The sequence below is a fragment of the Eumetopias jubatus genome, unplaced genomic scaffold (genome assembly GCF_037043125.1).
Source record: "Eumetopias jubatus isolate StellerSeaLion01/CBP00866 unplaced genomic scaffold, mEumJub1_p1.0 scaffold_2, whole genome shotgun sequence".
NCBI classification, from domain to species: Eukaryota; Metazoa; Chordata; class Mammalia; order Carnivora; family Otariidae; genus Eumetopias; species Eumetopias jubatus.
In genome coordinates this window covers 26,069,835-26,090,201 of record NW_028274808.1, presented here as the reverse complement: position 1 = coordinate 26,090,201, position 20,367 = coordinate 26,069,835, and the positions used below count along the sequence as shown (strand labels likewise).

Genomic DNA, 20,367 nt, shown 5'->3' with positions numbered 1-20,367 from the left:
TTGTCATTAAAAAGAGAATGCTATGGGTGCCTGGGTGGCTCAGATGGTTGGGCGTATGCCTTCGGCTCAGGTCATGATCCCAGAGTCCTGGGATTGAGTCCCACATCGGGCTCCCTGCTCCTTGGGAGCCTGCTTCTCCCTCTGCCTCTCTCTCTCTCTCTCTCTCTCTCTCTGTCTCTCATGAATAAATAAATGAAATCTTTAAAAAAAAAAGAGAGAGAGAATGCTATACAGTGTGGAATTTGAGATTCCACACACTGTCAATAATCTGGGTGTTTCCTATAAAGAAAGATGTGCATCCCTTTGCCTGATTTCTCCACTTTAGAGTTCACTTTTACCATTCCCAGGTCCCCTTGTTCAGTCAAATGTGTATGAAGTCTGAAGCTTTCTAAGAAATGCCCTGCCCCAGCCAGGATCAAAGGGAATGCTTCTGGAATGGGATATCAGCAGTACGGCTCCCTTGATTCACTTTTTTCACTCCGCATTGTTTTATCGTCAGCCACGAATACCTTTCAGAAACAAAGCCACCTGCCCTCAAATACAAGGGAAACAATGCTGACTCTCTGTGTGCCTGGGTGTGTGCTTGTGTGGTGGGCTGGGGGACACTCAGTGTGTGTGGTGCCCTGTAGGAGGGATTTACATGTCTGACCTCTCTTCAGGCTATTGCAAAATGTTCAGCAAGCTGGAGTTAACCTCCCTGGAGGGCGTGAAGCTCCAAATGGCCATGTTAGGGAGTGACCACTCAGTCCCCTCTTCATGGGAAGGGTCAGAAGTCCTGCCTGAAGGCACTCATACTGAGAGGCATCTAGCTTAGCAGAGTGAGCTCTGGCCTGGGGGATCAAGAGACCCTTGCCTTTCTTAGCTGTCAAAATAGGGGCGTGCAACAGTATCTCTGGGAGCCTCAGTTTTCTTCTGGGTAAAATGAAAAGTTTGGGCTAAATCTGGGGTCTCCATATTGGGGGCACAGTAAACTCACTTCATTTTCTTTTCCTAATAGTGATGCAAGGATCTGACCCCAGACCAGTTAAATTAAACCTCGAGGGGTGGAACCCGGATGTGGGCATTCCCCCTCACCCCCAATCTCCCAGGTGAGTCTTGGCTCGGTACAGCCAGGGTGCAGGACTGCTGGGTTTGCTGCTGTCACCTCAGGGCCCCTCCTTGGTCAGCTGAGTCTCCTCAGCGGTGCACCCTGCCCAGCCCCCCCTTCCATGTGCAGAAGTCAGTAGGGCCACAGTTCCAACAGGATCTGCTGAAACTGTCAATGTAATTAACTGGAATCCGCAATCTAAGGAGTGAGGAATTTGATGGAGGGGAGCGGAGGATCTATTGTTTAAAGAGAATCATCATGGCTCCTAAGAAAACTGCAGGCCAGCAGCAAAGCCCCCTCTTGCCTCTCTCAGAAGCCTGCACAGCGAGCTCATTTGCTTGTTCCTGCCCAGCTCCGACTTCTGTTTTGCCGCGCAGCGCTGTGCTGCAGAGATAAACGAATTTAATTGAGAGCAAGCACTGCAGTTTGATCTTGGAATCATGTCACATAATTCCCTTTTCCAGGGCAGGGCCACACTTCTCTTTGCCCTGTTCTCTTGTCTCTCGGAGCCTTTTTTCCTCCTCTTACTCCTTCTTAACCTATCTGTCTCCCTGTCATCGTCTACAGATAGGCCCCACTGCCGTGTGCCCCCAAGCCCCTTGGCCAGGTCTTCCTCCGTAATGTCCCATTTCCCCCACTTTTTCCCACTCCCTTCTTTCCAGCCAATATTGCTGGGCCACCGGTGGCTGTGAGGATGTGAAAATCTGAGACACAGGCATAAATAATGAACTGGGAGAGCCAGACTGAAGTCAGTCAGAACGGAGAACAGTATTTCAGAAATGCAGCCCAATGACTTAGCGAGAGGCGGTATCAAGTTACTGCAACCCCCAGAAACCCCAGACATACTGTTAATTATGAGAACGCAGTTCAGAGTAAGTAAGGATCTGCAATCACCCAAAAGCAGGCTAAAGCTTCATACTCTGCTTTGGGGCTACAGCTGGGAGGTCTAGAAGGTGCCGAGATGCTTGCCCCACCTACTGCACTGGCCGGCCAGTGCGATGACCGGCTAGATGGCCGGCTTGCTCATTCCAAGAATATCACTGCCCCACCGGGCCAGATACAGCTGGACAGGGATGGTTAGAGCGGGGGGAACTCCACATAGCAGCCAGGCCAGGAAGCTGGGGAGTGGGGGGAATCTAGATCTTGTTGCCAGAGGGGAGACAGGTTGGAGAGTGGTCTGCTGCTCTTCTCAGTCATTAGAAGCCAGGCTAAGTCCCTGCCCTCAGCTCAGATGGGCCTGATCCTTTTTAGTTGGAATAGGATTCCCATTCAGTCGGAAACCTCCTCTGGGCCTCCTTTTACAAGCAAGACTTGGTGGACGGGTCTGCAAAGCCCGTGGTCCAACCTGGGGACCTGCTCCGGCTGGCTGGTGAGCAAGAGGCCTGCAGGGCAATCCCAAGTGGCATTCTTGCTGTCCCTCACATCCCCTCCCGTCTGTCCTCCAAATGCAGCCAGACATGTCGCTGTAAAATATAAACCTGGCTATCCCACTCTGTTGCCAGAAACCCGTCAGTAGCCTGTCAGCTCCAGAATAGAGGCTAAATTCCTAACCATGGCGTTCAAGGCGTCTATGACCCGGCCCAAGCTCCCATCTCTAACTCCACCTTTCCAATCAGTGACTTGACCCGGCAGCTCAGAGACTCTGGCTGCTTTGTTTTCTGTGTGCTCTTTGTGGTCCCTCTCCTGCATGCCTTTGCCTAGGCTGTGTCGTCTGCAGAAACTTCTGTCCCACCCACCTCTGCTGCATGAACACCCATTTATCCTCCAAGACCCAGCTTAGGAGCCCTCTTGTTTTTCCAGAGCCCCGAAATTGGATGAACGCTCCTCCTCTTGGACTCCCATTGCACCTACTGCCCCCTTGACATTGAAGGATCTCTTTGTGAGACTAGAGTGGGCCCTCTGAGGCAGGACCTCGTCCTATTCACCCAGGAATGTTCCTAGCATCCAACACAATGCCTGGAAGACAGCAGAAAGTAATACTTGTCTAGAGAATCCTGACTGGAAAAGAGTTGGAACGTAGGTAACCTCCATGTTACCATGTTCCAGTCTGACAGGCATGGATATTCCCTAGGTGCTGCCTTGCCCAGAGGTCCAGAGGTCTGCGCCGCACTCCTTTTCCTCACCCTTCATGATGGCGAGCTCCCCAGCACATGCTTACAATCCCCTCTTCCCCAGCCTCATGAGCCATAACTGTGATCTCATGCTATCAGCTGCTCCCAAGTTCCCAGGCTCTTCTCATCTTTGTGTGGCCTTCACAGGCAGTGGAGACATGCCCTGGTGACTCACACCTTGCCAGTGGTGAGTTAAATCTTCCCAGCCAAAACTTACTTCATTTTCCCAGTGTCTGAGTCATGGAGGAAACAGGTAGAGCAGGTAGGAATCTCTGTCTGCAAATCTGAATGGGCAAAAAAAAAAAAAAAAAAAAAAAGTGTCTTGATTTTTTTCATAATTCAATTTAATTTCTATTTCAAGTCTCATTTTTTTTCCATTAGGGTGGCAGAGTCTGTTTTCTGTCCTCTCCCATTTCCCCAGTGAAGCATCATAAGCACCCGGGGCTTCTGCGGTGTCTGAGTGAGGGCGTACCTGGTCTTTATCCTCAGTGTCATCTGTTCATTCTGGTTCCCACTGGGAAGCCCCATCTCATCTAACATTACCGCCCGCCCATGTGGTTGCTGAAGGGGCCTCATTGACATCCTCTGTGCTGCTCTTGTTGGGGCCCAAAAAACCATGTTGGGGCCAGGATGGGGCCCGGGGACTCTAGGCTGGCTGAGGCCACATCTGCCAAATTACACTCCAGAGTCATTGCCAATTCCCTGGAACCTGAAAGAGATAGGACATGGGTCCGCTCTATTCTCAGATTCTATGAACTTACGTGTGAAGGTTTTTTTGCTGGTTGGTTGGTTTTTGTTTTTGTTTGGTTTTAGGTTCCAGCATCCCTAGCATTTGACATGGGGACCAGGGCTCATGGCCTCCTTCCTCAGAGACCCACCAGCTCTATGCTTTCATGCCTACCCCGGTCCAACTGGTTCTCCTCTCAGTCTCTGACACCCTTTCACAACCAGTGTGTATGTGGGGGTAAAGGGGGGCGCCTTCCTCCTTCTCATCTGATATCTGCCTATTTACCTCTGTCTTGTTTCTGTTTCCTCAGAATTTCCTGAGGAAATCCATAGGCCACAGAGACTTTTTTTCCTCTGATCTTTCCTGTCACATCCCTTCCCTTGGTCAGTGATCACCTGCTCAGTCTAATTACTGAATGAAGAGAAGGGGTAAGCTATAAGAGGGAACTGGTGGGGAAAGTATGTAAGAATGTTAGCAAACACAAAAGTAGGGGTGCCGGGTGGCTCAGTCCGTTAAGGGTCCGACTCTTGATTTTGGCTCAGGTCATGAACTCAGGGTTGTGGGAACAAGCCCCGTGATGGGCTCCTCACTCAGTGCGGAGTCTGCTGGAGATTCTCTCTCTCCCTCTGCCCCTCCCCCGGCCTGTGTTCTCTCTCTCTCTCGCTCAAATAAATAAATACATCTTAAAAAAAAAAAAAAGAATGTTAGCAAACACAAATGTAGCATTTTGCAATGAACCAGGCACTGCTCTCAGGACTTTACATATATTAGCTCATTAAATCACAGCAACCCAATGAGGCCGACACAATTTCGATTCCCATTTTACAGATGAGGAAACTGAGGTGAAGTAGTGTCAGATTGTAGGAGCTGGGGCTTGAACCCGGGCCATCGGGCTCCAGAGTCTGTGCCCTTAACCGCTACAATGACAGGCTCTCACAAATCAGTGCCCTGCCACACATGTTACCCTTAGCGTAGAGTTGTCTTCCTTGAAGATGTGTAGGAGAAGAAAAGTTTTAAAATATTATGATAGAGACTTCTCTCTCTATTCAAAGTGCTTACGCTGGGATTTAACAAATTTAGATTTTCATGAGAAATCTATCAGTCATCCAAGTGAATATCAAAAAGAAAAAGCTTAAAAGTCTTTAAAAATAGAATCTCCCAATACCACTGATGTCGTTGCCTTCATCTGCCTGGGAGCTTTTGAGCAGTGGGGTAAGAGAGGGCTTGACCTCTAAAAAGGTGTGCCAATTCCTTCTATTTCACTCTGCATGTCTTTGACCATTCTATCTAAGAACTAACACTCTTTTTGAATGAAAAGTTACCCAAGAAAAAGCACGTGTGGGCTTCTAATTCCTCTAGGACAAACATTCTTAACATTTTGGGGGATCACAGACCTTTTTGCAAGTAAGCAATACCTCCCCAGGAAAACCAAGTGCATATATCCAAGTGCATATATAATTTAGGGTCCTGGGATCGGATCGAACCCCGCATTGGGTTCCCTGCTCAGCGGGGACTCTGCTTCTTCCTCCCCCTCTGCCACTCCCCCTGCTTGTTCTCTCTCTCTCTCTCAAATAAATAAATTTAAAAAAAAAAAAGAAAGAAAGAAAACTGTAGGGAAATTACTGAGTCTTTTACTGTGTGTGCATTTTTCCTAGAAGTGTTGTTGCTTTACTCGTTTCTGTACCTTCAACACCTACCAGAGAATAAAATAATTGATTTAGGCTCATTCTGCTCCCATCCAGCCCCCGTATCCATGATGCCTCTCTATGGTACCATAAGAGACAGAACATCTTCCCCTCCCTCTAATACACCCCAGATTCTCTGCAAATGTTGGCGCTAACAAGGACTTTGTTCCTTGTGTATTGTGTCTCTGTGCATTTGCCTCTGAGAGACAGGGACCATCTGCAGGGACGGATTAGAAGTGGCCGTTTTGATTTTCGGACAATTTGGAGGCTACACATAAAACTCTACGTGCCTCATGGGGGCCAGTTAGGGAAGGACTGAGGCTCTTGGCCTCTTTATAAGCCCAGAGAGGACTCCCTCCCAGCCCATTACTTCGGGGTAGCCAATCCCCTGACTGGTTTTTCCCTTTTCAGAAGTGAATTCAACACATTAAGTTTTAAAATACCTTCTCAAAAAAAAAAAAGTTAATGGGTTTCCCAGGACCTCAAGAGTATCATGGAGGTGCAGTTAACTCTGCTTCTCAATCCTCTAATCAAGCAACAGAAAGAATGTTTGAGTCAAGGCCAAACATTATTCTTTCATTGAGAGAAACACATAGATGGTTCCGGATAAACTCTGTGAGCAACTCAGAGCCCTCTGCAAAATATTATTGTACCCTACAAGTGCAAACACTTACATGATTATCATTTGAGGTTAGTTGCAGTCATGCCAGCAGGGTGATTATTAAGAATATGTTGGGCACACAAAGCAGACAGCTAGAAGATATTGGGATATAAAAACAGTATTTCCTTCATTCTCATTTCCCATTTCCTTTCCTCTAGTGCTGGGGTGGCATAGTGTACCCTTTTCATTCCTTCCTATCAAACTTCCTTATTTCTTTGATGATTCTTTTTTCTCGTGACCTATTCTCAAGTTTTAATATCTTCACTGTGCCCATGGGTGCTTACACCATGAAAAAGGCTATCTTGTTTCTCTGAGCCTTTGTGATGCATCCCACCCGTAACTCTTCTAGACACGTTCCTTGTCATAAGTATGCTTATGATTTATGTAAATTGCATGCAAGTAAAACTGTACCAATACATTCCATGTATTATGAAACACCACAAAATAAATTATAAAAGGATGAGATGAAATAATTATAAATAGGGCGCTAACATTTTATTCTCTCTCCTGATAGGTTATCCATTTCCATATCCACACACAGATATAGTGTTTCAAAGCAATTACACATAGAGCGAAGCCCTCCAAAAGGTCTTAAATTGTCTGTCACTGCCTCAAATTATAACCTGTAATACTCCCTTAAGCCTCTCCATTCATATAAGTGAATTCAGAAGAAACTCTCTGTTGTAAATTGAATGTTTGTATCCCCCCAAATTCATATGTTATAACTCTAACCCCCAGTGTGGCTATATTTGGAGATGGGGCCTCTAAGGAAGAAATTAAGGTTGAGTTAAGGTGGTGCTCTGATCCAACTGGATTAGATAGGTTTAGTGTCCTTACAAGCCGAAACACAAGAGAGATCATGATCTCTCTTTCTGCGTGTATGTGTGGTGTGTGTGCATGTGTGTGTGTGCTCACACTGAAGAAAGACCATATGAGCACAAGCAGGATGGTAGCCATCTGCAAGCCCAAGAGAGTACTCACCAGATACCAACCCTGTCAGGCCTTGATCTGGGACTTTCTGCCTCCAGAGCTGTGAGAAAATAAATTTGTATTGTTTAAGCCACCCAGTCTGTGGTATTGTGTTATGGCAGCCCCAGCTGACTAAGACACTCTCAGAACACTCACCAGATTATTCCTGTAACCTGAACTCTATAAACACACTCACACACACACACACACACACACACACACACACACACAGTCATTCAACATAAAGTTAATACTTTCTTCAAAGCTGGTCATAAAGTTTGTATTAGGTAACAAATTTTAGTAGTGTCAGATATATTTGGTGGTAGGAGAAACTCACGCAACATCCCTCTAACTTGGGCAAGCGAGAAACTCAGGGCCAGTGTAGCCCGGCTGCTGCAGCAGGAGCAGGAGTATAGACCCTTCCTTTTCCCTCAGATAGGCACCCGCTTCCCCAGCGTACTGTAGTGTAACCGCCGCCATGATCGTGGTTTTAGGATGTGCCGCAGAAAGGCAAGAATTGGAGTGTCTGTGGGAAGTAATTAGAAACTGAAGCTCAGCTCTTGAGAATTTTAGAGCCTGCTGTTTCTTGACATAATTTTGAAGAGACAGCATAATCTTCTTTTCCACTGAACACAACAAAGATAGATGCTATTTTTGTTTATTTTTTAAAGATAAACCTCTTTCTAAATGCATTCAAGAGCAAGTTAGAAAGGAAAAAAAATCATTAGAGGGTAAAAGTTAATTAACAGGAGAAATACATAGAGGTATAATTAAACACTGAATCTGGCTTTTGCTCTGGGGTAATGTATCAAACCCTGATTACTTTGAAATCCTGTTTTTAACAAATATGCAATGTGTAAGACATGAGACAAATCCTTGAGCCCAACTGAAGGCAAGAATCTGAAAGGAAAACTTACAAGCAATCTAGGAACATCAGACAAATCAGACACCACAGAAAGGACTGCTAAAAAGTACTTGTTTCTTTCAGCCTTGAAGCTGGGTTGAAGGAAAAAATATTTCTCCTGAGAATTCATAACTATAATCCAGTTTTCACGAGAATTTTCAGCCCAAAATCACAGTACTTCAAATCTACAATTGATTTTAAAGTAGCCCTTAGTTGGGAATGCCCAGGTAGAAGTAAATGCATATTCTTTTTGAAGGAACTTACCTTCAACCAAGGCCTCAAAAATTACTGCAGGTAAAATTCTAGGGAACATAAGTCCATAGTCAATATAACAAGAAACACATAAATGAAAGGATCATGAATGACAGACTGTAAAATCAATCAAGAAGATTCAAAGACTCCAAAAGAATGTCTTAAAAAAAAAATAGAGAAATTTAAAGTCAAGCCCAATATTCATAGTAGACATAGTTTAAGACTAATTTAGTGAAATGGAAAATAGTTTAGCAGAAATTACCCAGAATGCAGCACAGAAAGAAATGAGGTGGAAAAAATTAAAAAGTCATTAAGAATCTTATAATATAGAGTGAGTTGTAGAATCATAAAATCACAGTTGGAATTTTGGAGGGACATAATAAAGAAAATGGAGATGAGGCAATATTCAAATTGAAAATGGCTCATAATTTTCTGTTACTGTTGAAAGATTCCAATACTCGTACTAAAAAGATGAATACATGTGTATATACAATGGGATATTACTCAGCCCTAAAAAAGAATGAGATCTTGCCATTTGCAACAACATGGATTAACCTAGAGGGTATTATGCTAAGTGAAACAAGTTGGTCAGAGAAAGACAAATACCATATGATATCACTCATATGTGGAATTTAAGAAATAAAACAACAAAACAAAGGGAAAGAAAGAGAAACAAACAAAAAACAGTTCCTTAAATACAGAGAACAAACTGGTCATTGCCAGAGGTGAGGTTGGGGGAGGTGAATAGATAAAGGGGATCGAGAATACACTTACCTTGATGAGTAACGTATAGAATTGTTGAATCATTATATTGTACACCTGAAACTAATATAACACTGGATGTAAATTATACTTCAATAAAAAAAGAAAAGAAAAATTTAAAAAGAAAGACATTTTCAAAGAAAGTTAAGTTTTTAAAAATCTACAACTATACCCATCATAATCAAACTGCAGAAGGGAAGTAATGAGATAATCTTAAACCAGCCAGAAATAAAAGATGAGCAAAGAAGTGTCCCCCAACAGCTACATTGGCAACTGACTTCTTAACAGCAACAATGAAAATCAGAAGATGGTGGAATAATATTTTCACTATTCCCAGAAAAAGTTAACTCAAAAACTAAAATTTTATATCTACATACTATCAGTCAAATATGAGGATGAAATAAAGCTATTTTTAAGACAAATAAAACCAGGGTGCCTGGGTGGCTCAGTCGGTTAAGCGACTGCCTTCAGCTCAGGTCATGATCCTGGAGTCCCTGGATCGAGTCCCTCATCGGGCTCCCTGCTCGGCAGGGAGTCTGCTTCTCCCTCTGACCCTCCCCCCTCTCATGTGCTCTCTCTCCGTCTCTCATTGTCACGCTCTCAAATAAATAAATAAATAAATAAAAATCTTTAAAAAAAAAAAGACAAATAAAACCTAATGGAGTTTCCAAGAGACAGACCTTTGCTACAACTTATAAATAAGCATTTTGTATAGAAAGAAAGTAATCCCAGATAAGCAGTCTAGGATGAAAAAAAAAGTGGTAAAGAAATTAGGAAAAATGTCCATATATGCAAACTTATAATGTGGGAAACAATCATAATAATATATTCTTTCAGAGTTAAAAAAAGACAGAACTAAAATACAACAATGGTATAGAAGAAAGGAGGAGGTGTTTGGAGTTGAAGTGTTTATAGATCGGATAGTTTGTGAGGATGGTAAAGATGCTGACTGATTTTAGACTTTAAGTTTGCATTCATTTAAAAAATTCCCAAGGTAACCATTAAAGGAATACAATGCATATACTCAATTTTACTTCTAGGAATTTACAAGAATAGCAACAAATTGGAAACATTATAAATGGCTATCAATAGAGAGTTGGTTAAAACCATTATGGAGAGTAAAATACTATGAATAGAATTCAGATACTTGAATGCTATGCAGCCATTTAAAAATGCAGTAGCTATGTATGTATTTCTTTGAAATAATCTCCAAGGTAAAAGCAAAAGTGGTGTGGATCACATGTACTATTTACTGTTTTTTTTTTAAAAAGAAGGGACAAAAAATATGTGCATACATTATGCTTGTATTTTTATAGTATATCTCTGAAAGATACACCAGAAATTCACAACAGTCATTGCTTCTGGGTTAGTTTTAAAATTTTCTAGTGCATATACATTCAAAAGCAAGATTTCTTTTAAAGACTATAAAAGCAGGAGAAAAGCTATATACAGAACCAAATACCCAGAGAAAGATGCATGTGCATGTGTGTGCAAAAGCGCGCGCGCACACACACACACACACAAATTCAGAAAGGAACCCATGGCAAAATGTACCATCTTTAACATCTAAAAAAGCACTCACACTTTCCCTTTACTCATATATAATAACAGGGCTCTCTAATTCTTGCATTTGCTACAGAGTGTAGTATGAGCATTCCCTCCTTTACTCTTACATCCTGTTTGATTACACACTTCTTAAAGGCCTGACTGAAGTATATTATTTCCTTTGTAGTCCTTGAAATATTTTTAGTATAAGCTTTGCATATAGTAGGTGCTTAATAAATCAATATGTGATAGACTATGTATCATATTTTATGGGTTTGAAGTTTTTATGCTACCCAATTGACCTGAATCACATTAATGAGTTTTTATAACATCTGAAACTCATTGGAATGTTAGATGAATTTTGGACGGTTTTAAAATTTGAAAGTCCACTAGTTCCTTTCACCATCTAGATTGCTTGCTAAATTTGACACAGTAGGAAAGACTTACTTCAGGCATTTAGGAAACCAAAAACCACAATACAAAATTGTCTTGCAAGCAGCTGTATTAACACGTTCTTAATGTCTTCATTCTGGGTGACCTAAAAACCAGCATGTGGAAGGCATTCCAAAATCACGTTTGTATATGGCACATTCTGAGACTTTGTCTGAATTGAGGAACTCTTGAGCTGGAGGCCAGATTTGAGGACTGGAAGGGGGCGGGTATAGTCCTGGGTGTGCAACTGAGGGTAAAGCATTAATCTCAGCTACCCAAGCTAACATTCACGGGGGTCTTCAGGAACTCCTGAGTTATACAAATCCGTTGCTAGAGGTACAGAGCTGTGTCCTTTAGTAGATGAAAAGTGGCTTTCTCTGTCCTGAAGTTATCTGGACAAAATCACTTTCTTATGCATTCATTTGCATTTTCACCAGAAAGAAATCATCGGTGAAGATAAGCACAAGAAGGTGTCTTTCAGGTATTTATTTATGCCAGAGTAATCATTTCTAAAGATTTTTAGGGTTTTGTTTTGGTTTTGGTTTTAGTCATGGAAGTGCTTCTTCAAATGAAAGCATAGAGGAGATTCCAGGGTGTAAAATAGATGAGTTCAAAATGGGGGTGGGGACAGCCCAGACACAATTTCCACCTCCTAGATCTATGGACCCCAAGTCAGCAGTGTTCCTCAAGCTTTATTTAGTGTGTGTGAGAATCACCTGGGAGTGGATAAAACATGGGCTGATCAGAACATCTGGGAGTCGAAGGCTTAACGAGCACCCTAGGGAATTGTGTAGGCTGTGCCCTCCCCCCCCACCCCGCCCACAGTCAAGCCTCGCAGTGACGCTCAGCCGAGCCCAGCGTGAAAACCACCCTGCAAGAGGATCCAAAGTGAGGCTCACTCTCTGACTCACTCATAAAGCGATAGCCGTACAAGATTCTCCAGCACTTTGGTTGATTTTTCCCATAATTTCCTCAGGCCCCCCAAACCAGAGACAGCAACTACATTTTATCAGGCCGGTAGAAAGAAGTCTAAGAACTTGTTTATTTTAAAGCAGCTATAGTGCTCTAAAAAAAGACTAAAATTCCATCTAATACCCGTTGCCCAAATTATCTCAATAGAAGGAAGGAGAGCGACGTCTAGATCCTATGGAACTGGTTAGGACAGCAGCTGAAACCCTAAAAAGAGCTGAATCAAGTTCCGAGCCCCATCAGGGAATTCCTTTGCAACATTTGACTTCAATGGATCGCCATGAATGCGCAGCTGCCTGGAGACACAAACGTGCCGCACAGGGCTGAAACAAAGGGTCTTAGATTTAGAGACAGTGGTCTGTGGAGACCCTGCACTGGACTGGCTACTTCCTTGTCTAAGAAAATGGACATTGGGAAAACCTGTATGTCCAGAACAGGGGACTTGGGCGGGGCAGGCAATACATTTCTGTCTCCATTTTGGAGGTAGTAAGGTATCACGTCTGATGCCCACCCTGCCTCTCCGATTAGACAGAGCAGAAGCAACTTAACACAGTGTTGTTGTTTTTCTTTTTTTTTAATGGTGCTTGATAATTCCAAGTGATTCTGTCTGGGCAGGAAAAAGCCTGGGGGTGCTAGTTAAGATTTGCAAGAGCCATTTTCCTTCAGAAGAAAGCATGAGGCACGTAGGTATGTCAACCAAAGTTGCAGGAGCTCAGTTTTACAAACATAACACCTAGGGACTAAGTTTGGCCCCAAACACCCCCAACCAAAACAAAACAAAACAAAACAAAACAAAAAAAACACCCAAACTATGGTAAATTACAATTGGTATTTCTCTAGGACCTGAAATTTTCAGAGAACCTGAGAACCCTTATGAAGAGATACTATATGGCTTGCTCTTTTCTCACAAGGATTGTGGAAAATTTATTTTAAAGTCTGCAAAGCCTTAATAAAAAAAAAGAAAAAGAAAAAATAAAGTCTGCAAAGCCCTTCAATTCTTGGAGGAAGCATCTGGATAAGCAATATGATTATCAAGTATTAATGTAATTTTTAAGCGAGAATACTAGAACCTTAATATTAAAATGAAGGGAGCATGGGTGGCTCAGTCGGTTAAGTGTCTGACTTCTACTCGGGTCATGATCTCAGGGTCCTGGGTTGGAGCCCGAGTCCGGAAGCCTGGGTCCACACTCATCAGGGAGTCTCCTCACTCTCCTTTTCCCTCTGCCCCCCACTCCCCACTCCTGCTCTCTTTCTCTCTCTCTCTCTCCAATAAATAAATAAAAAATCTTTAAAAAAGTATCAAAATGAGCATTAACCTTCAAAATAGTTACTCCAGAAGACTCTAGCTGTATTTCAATGAAGTTGCCATTTCTCAAAATATCTCCGGACTCCTATTTTGTGAATTGTCTTTAAAGTCAGCATAGGAGCCACACAAGAAACACAATCTTAGCACAATATTTTTTTTTAACCTTTTAAAACGTATACATCTTTTGAAATGTGAAAAAAAAAAGACCGTCAACTATTCTCTATCTTGAAGCCCATATCATTGATATATCACTCAAGAAAGTTGAAATTTATTTTTTGTTGTTTATTTAATGCAATCAGGATTTTCTTTTCCTATTTTCCATCTGTGGATGCGTTTTCAAAATACATCACCAATACGCCATCCCCAGAATTTTTATTTCCCACTGAGAATCACTGCATTATATTTTAGAGAAAGCTTATTTCTAACCAAAACTCAGCTTGATTATTCCCTTTACTCAACAGCTTGCCTCTGAATGAGGCCTTTTTTGAAAATCAAATCCATTTTGAAAGGCGAGAGTTTGCCACCCTAAGATAAGAGATGTCACAGACTTTGAAGGCAGTGTCAGATGGATTCTTAGAGACTTTTCATATTGATATTCAGAAAAGGACAATATCTGTTTGTGTGCTCAAAATCTAATAGGTTAAGGAATTAATCTTAATAGTTATTATTGATTAGCTATGGTTTTTAAGCATAGGGATAGTTTTATATTACAGGTCATTATAGATGAAAAGCTACTATGTAGAGAGCCAGGCTGATCACTGGTTTATTAGACATACAGCATATTAATCGTGAACCTTGAAAACCAGGCATTGAAAGAGACATTCGTGTGTGTGTAACATAAATCCGTACGCAAGAGCTAAATGTTACTATAGCAACAAGTGTGTGTATATATGTTTTGAGCAGTGGGAAGGGGATGAGTCGGGAAAAAGATAGATTCAAACTTACTTCAAAGACATTTTTGAAGCTGACCACTTCCAAATAAACAATGAGAAGAATGTGATCAAAGAGAGAAATTTGTAAACTACCTCTGCCATTAATGTGGCTTGGATATTTGCTTTTATTTACCAAAAGTCTGTGCCCTGTCTAAGTCATGTTTAAAATATCTGAAGTTTGAAAGGCACCGGTAATTATGGAATACAACTTTTTAGTGAAAGGAAAAACATAGATGTGATACTCACTTATGGAAGAGAAAGCTACCACATCCGCCTTCGTCTAAGAGAACTGGTTGGGGGTGGTGATGTCACCGAAGGTGCTGGGGGTGGTTGTGGTGGTGGAAGTTCTGTTAGTGGGAGTGATCCTTCAACTCTTTCTCATACCTTTCTCCCAACCCGTCCCACTGGAGCAAACAATGTGATCTCCAGAAGCTTCCTGTTATCTCAGAAGCAAACACACAAATAATGAGTTGCTTATGTTTTGACAGGGTAGAAGAAAATGAGACAAAGTGAAAGACCATGTATCTTGTGAGAAGTAATATTGTTAGTCCATAGGGAACTCGGGATCAGGCCTTAAATTCCAGATACAGCACTCCAGTCATATAAACTCAATGTGACATCAAGGGTGTCTTTAGGCTGGCTTTGCTCTGGTAAAGGTTACAAAAATGTTCATTTTGAGGTGCTACTCTGTGGGTTTCTTGTAAAATACGTGTTTTATCAGCGCTAGCATTAATATGAATGCTCCAGTAGTTAAACAGATAAAACAGGGGACATCATGGTATTTGGTTCAAATCCCAGCTCTCTCATTCTCAGGTTGTGTGAAGTTAAATAAGCTCACCACTCTGAGCCTCCATAAGCCATTTTTACTCATAACACATATGACACTAAATGTGGGTTTTCCACACCAAGCAATTCTCCAACTTTCCAGACACCAAGTGAGTGTCCTACAGTTCAATTCATTTCTGACACTAGCTACCCAGAGGCAGTGTCAAACCCCACAGATTATTAAGGGTTCAGTCCCACAAATCTGCCCCCTGCTTTAGATGCAAGTACAGGTCATGGGGGCCTCCCATACTTCTAACTGATTAGCTATAAATTGAGGATTTCCACAACCCCCTCCTTGGGTTCTATAATTTGCTAGAGTGGCTCACAGAACTTGGGAAGGCACATTACTTGCCATTACTGGTTTGCTATAAAGAATACAACTCAGGAATAGCCAAACTGAAGAGATGCAGAGGGCAAGATATATGAGTAAGAGGCCTGGAGCTTCTATGCCCTTGCTGGGTTCACCACCCTCCCAGCACTCTGAGGTGTCTGCCAACCGGGAGGCTCTCTGACCATCCCCCATCCCCCAAAACATAGTTTCAGGATATTTTTTTTTAATTTTATTTATTTATTTAAGACAAAAAGAGAGAGACAACATGAACAGGGGAGAGGGGCAGAAGCCAGCTCCCCCGCTGAGCAAAGAGCCTGATGTAGGACTCGATCCTGTGACCCTGGGATCATGACCCGAACCAAAGGCAGATGCTTAACTGACTGAGCCACCCAGGCACCACCCAGCTTCCATATCTTTATGGAGACTTCTTTACATAGGCATGATTGATTAAAGCATAGCCCCTGGGGATTACCTCCATCTCCAGCTTTTCCCCTCCCCCGGAAGTCAGGGGGTATGGATGAAAGTTCCAACCCTCTGATCCTGTCTTGGTCTTTCTGGTGACCCGCCCCCCTCCTGGAGCTATCTAGGGGTCCCCAACCACCAGGCATCTCATTAGCATACAAAACACATTTCCTATCACTCCAGAGATCCCAACAGCTTAAAACTCTTGTGTCAGGAGTCAGGGACTAAGACCAAATGTTGTAACCTTAACACCTCTCTGGCTCAGGAAATTGCAAGAGTTTTAGAGTTCTGTGCCAGGAACTGAGGACAAAGACCAAATGTGTATTTCTCAGTATATCACAGCCTCAGTTTCTCCAGGTGTGAGTAGGGTGATGATTAGTACCTCGCCTAGTAGTTAAGAGGATTCAATCTGTCACTTGTTAGCAAACACCTGGGACTGACAGGGTTCCCCTTTGGTGACAATTACCTTATTTTTCCCTGTTCAGCAAAGACACAGTAACCACTCCCTTTGTGCCGATCTCTGAGCTGGGAACCCTGAGGGACGCCAAAAAAGGAGGAGACAGGTTGCAGGCCGCCAAACACCTCAACAGAGCTGTGTGGGCCCCTTAAAGGGATGATTCTTCACCACGGGAGAAACTCAAGTTTGTAGAGTGGCTGGACATTTATTGTGAAAGTGTGTCAAGGAGCAGAGTGTCTCGAATGTCAGTGATTAGCTTACTTCCACTCAGAGTTTAGAGACCCACTTCAAGTATTTGTTTAGAGATCAAGGCCTGTGATACCAAAAAAGGAAATAGAACATAGTTCTCCTTGTGTGCTAAATCCAGAATGCTAGTCAGAGCTAACATCTGCCTCGTCTTTTTAAATGAGCTGTTATACATACCTTAGGTTAAAAACAAAATAAAAAAGAAAGAAACCTCTCCCGGTACAGTGGCAGAAAAGTATTATTCAAATGAGATCAAATATTTTTAAAGTGCTTTATGAACGGTACAGTACTCTGTAAATGTTTGGTAAGCTTACACCTACACATTTTATAACCTTTGTTACTGTAGCGTGAGTTATCATTGAACATTTTAAGATTGTAAGAACATAAATCCTCCACCTGCACCGGGGATGTTTGAGAGAGAACAGGGACTGTGTGTGCCCATGAATACAGATACGCGAGGGGCTCTGTGGAGACTGCCATCATCTTAAAATATTTAATATATTGGTCTATTTTTTTAAAGATTTTATTTATTTGACAGAGAGAGAGAGAGAGAGTGAGCACAAGCAGGGGGCATGGGAGAGGGAGAAGCAGACTTCTTGCTGAGCAGGGAGCCCAACGCGGGACTTGATTCCAGGACCCCGGGATCATGACCTGAGCAGAAGGCAGACGCTTTATGGACTGAACCACCCAGGCGCCCCTATATTGTTCTATTTTTAAAGGCTAGTGTTTTCAAATTAAGTATGGAAGTTGTTTCTGATGAGCAATAGCATACCTTCCAGGGTAGAAATTTTATAGAAAAGTGTTAAGGGCGACTGCCTTTGGCTCAGGTCATGATCATGGAGTCCCGGGATCGAGTCCCACGTCGGGCTCCCTGCTCAGCGGGGAGTCTGCTTCTCCCTCTGACCCTCCCCCCTCTCATGCTCTCTCTCTCATTCTCTCTCTCAAATAAATGAAATCTTTAAAAAAAAAAAGAAAAGTGTTAAGAAGCTGATGAAAATGAAGTGTGACCTCTGTGTCCCTGGCATCCCAAACTATGACCTTGAACTGAAAACAGATTACTATCTTTGCACTCCCAAGATGTTTATGCATGAGCCCCTCCAGGTTTAGTTACTTGAACGCGGTCCCCACTCCCCGGCACACACATACATCCTCGTCGCACGCCTCGCAGCTAGTGTGAGGCTTCTCGGGGTGCCAAAATGTAGGTTCTCAGGAGTAAGTTTTTAGTTTTGCTGATTTCTCGTTTCTTGGCCTGCGGTCTTTACTGCTGCTGCCCCTCTTAAGAGCGCGGCTCTGATAGAGCCTTCATGAAGAGCGCCATGGAAAAGGGGAGGAGCTACCCTGTGAAGACTGACACCTTCTCTCAGCGACCCAGGAGGATGTGGTGGGGGCGCGGCGGAGCGCTGCCTGCAGGGGCCTTGCTCAGAGAAGCAAGGAGGAGGGCTACAAAGAGAAGGGCCCGGAGATGGAAGAGTTCTGGGAGAAGGTGGCGACTGGGAGAAGGTGTGCAACACTGCTGGACACCACCTCACTGAGGACACCGGTGATGCTAAAAGCTGGGTCTTCCGCCTGAAATCGAAGGGTGACTACACCACTACCTGGCTGAGGTAGCCCCCAGTGAGGACCAAATCATATCATCAACCCTGCCCAGTCGGCCTACCGGGAAGCCAGAGACATCAGCAAGGAAACGTTTGCCCAGCAACCGCACCTGCCTGGGCCTGGCTCTGAGGAGCTTTTTGGTCTTCTTCTACGAGGTCACCAACAGCCCAGAGCAGGCTGTCTCACTGGCCAACACCACCTTCGACGAGGCCATGGCTGACCTGCACACGCTTGCCAAGGACTCCTACAAAGACTGCACCTTCATCATGCAGCGACTGCAAGACAGCCTGATGCTGGGGATGGCCAACAGCACTGGGGAAGAGGGGGTGCGGCTCCTGAGGAGCCCCAAAACTGAGCGTCTCCTGCCACCTGCCCTGCCCTGCCCCCACCCCCACAGAGAGGACTAGTATGGGGTGGGAGTCCCCACCACTGCTCTCTGCACCCTGTTCCCGAGAGCCCCTCCTGTGAACCAGGTTACTGTGCACCCCCTTGACCCTCTCCTACCCCCACTGCCTCTGGGTCTTAGGAATTGAGGAGAGTCCTACCCTTGTGGCTGAGAACTGGACTATGAGGGTGTGTGTGTGTGTGTGTGTGTGTGTGTGTGTAAGACCAAGAATGAGAGGGAAAACATGCCTGCTGTGTGTGACCATGTTTCCTCCCAATAAAATTCCCCTGTGACCAAAAAAAAAAAACAGTACAGCTCTTCTAGGCCAGTCATCTCTGTCATCCTAAGCATCTCTTTCTGCAGGCTACAGGAAGGCCGTGGTTCTCCCTAATTCCCTATAGTACACCTACACATGGTACATGGTACACTGGAGATCAGAAGACTTGGTCACAAGCTAAGTGAAACTCACAACTGCTTCTAGAACTGTATACTGTTGGCATTTTAGGCTCAGACCCAAAGTCTGCACCCTAGCTTAGGTTCCATGAGCCTTCCCACACCTCAGTGTCCAAGCCCAACTCAGTTCCCAGAAAAAAAAGAACCTTACCTTGCCAGTCCAAAACTCACTCTTCCCCTCTGCCGGGAGGAGTGATCGTTGCTTCTTCTCTTTAGGGGAAATCCCACCCTTCTTCTAAGCAGGCATCTCCCGCCCCTCAGAGTGTGGGCACAGCGATCCCTGGAGCCATGGGACCTATCCCAGTGTCTGGCACAGGTCACCTCAAATCATGGCTCTTACGGGCGATGACACAGACCAGGCTGCAGGATCCCGGCCCAGTCATCCCTTGTCTTACTCCTTCCTTCCAGCCCCAAGTGGACAGAAGTTCAAGTGAGCTCGGTTTTACTGACAAAGCTGGTTCTCACTCCTAATTTTTTAAAAGCAAATGTGTGGACAACAAAGTCAACGACAGTAATATTCTGGAAAGTTTGGGGGGAAGCCATTTTCTATCTCTTCATAACAGAGTTCGGTTGTTACATCTCCTCAGCATTGTTAAGCACCTGGTAGCATCTCACGCTGAGGCATCTACTCCAGGACTCCTTCCTTCTCTGGGTTCCAGTTTCCCTTTGCACAGAGGCAGTCATCTGGTCTGTCATTAATGTGCTGAAAGATCCTGCCAAAGAGTCCTCCTGCTACAGGGGAGGCTCCACCCCCAAAGACTGGCAGAGTTTTGCACATCAAAAGATCTAGCCCAGTGTCTTAGTAGGTAAATGTTAAGCTTGTCATCTTTCCTACTTTTTCACTCAATCATACAATGCCGGGGCGTTGCTCCTACCAAGTCCTCAACCCATTGTGGCAGTGGTAGAAGTAAGCCTCCCCCACTGGGGACAAGCCATGAGGTAGAGGGTCACCCTAGGAGTTAGGCAAGGTGACGCTGGAAAGCTTCACAAAACATTAATGTTCTCAAGAAAGCTAGTCCATTGGTGAGTTTGCTAATGGGAGCAAGTCCTCTTCCCCACCCCCAAAGATAAGAGCCACAAACAATGATTGCCTTTCCTTCCTTTATTGGCATAATTTTACACTCGCGATTTCATTAGCTGTTTGGATAATGTGGTGGGTGCAACCAATAAAGCCCATAAAACAATATAGTAGATCACTTGCAAGTGCAGAGCAACTTAATTGTTGTTTTCAGCACACCCAGAACGACAAAGGGGATTATCACTGAAGTTG

The 20,367-nt window shown here is 43.9% G+C and overlaps 1 pseudogene; it reads left to right on the top strand.

The window, feature by feature from the left end:
* Positions 1–2,048: 2,048 nt before the first annotated feature.
* LOC114201462 (14-3-3 protein sigma-like) lies at positions 2,049–18,614 on the top strand (annotated as a pseudogene).
* Positions 18,615–20,367: the final 1,753 nt, after the last annotated feature.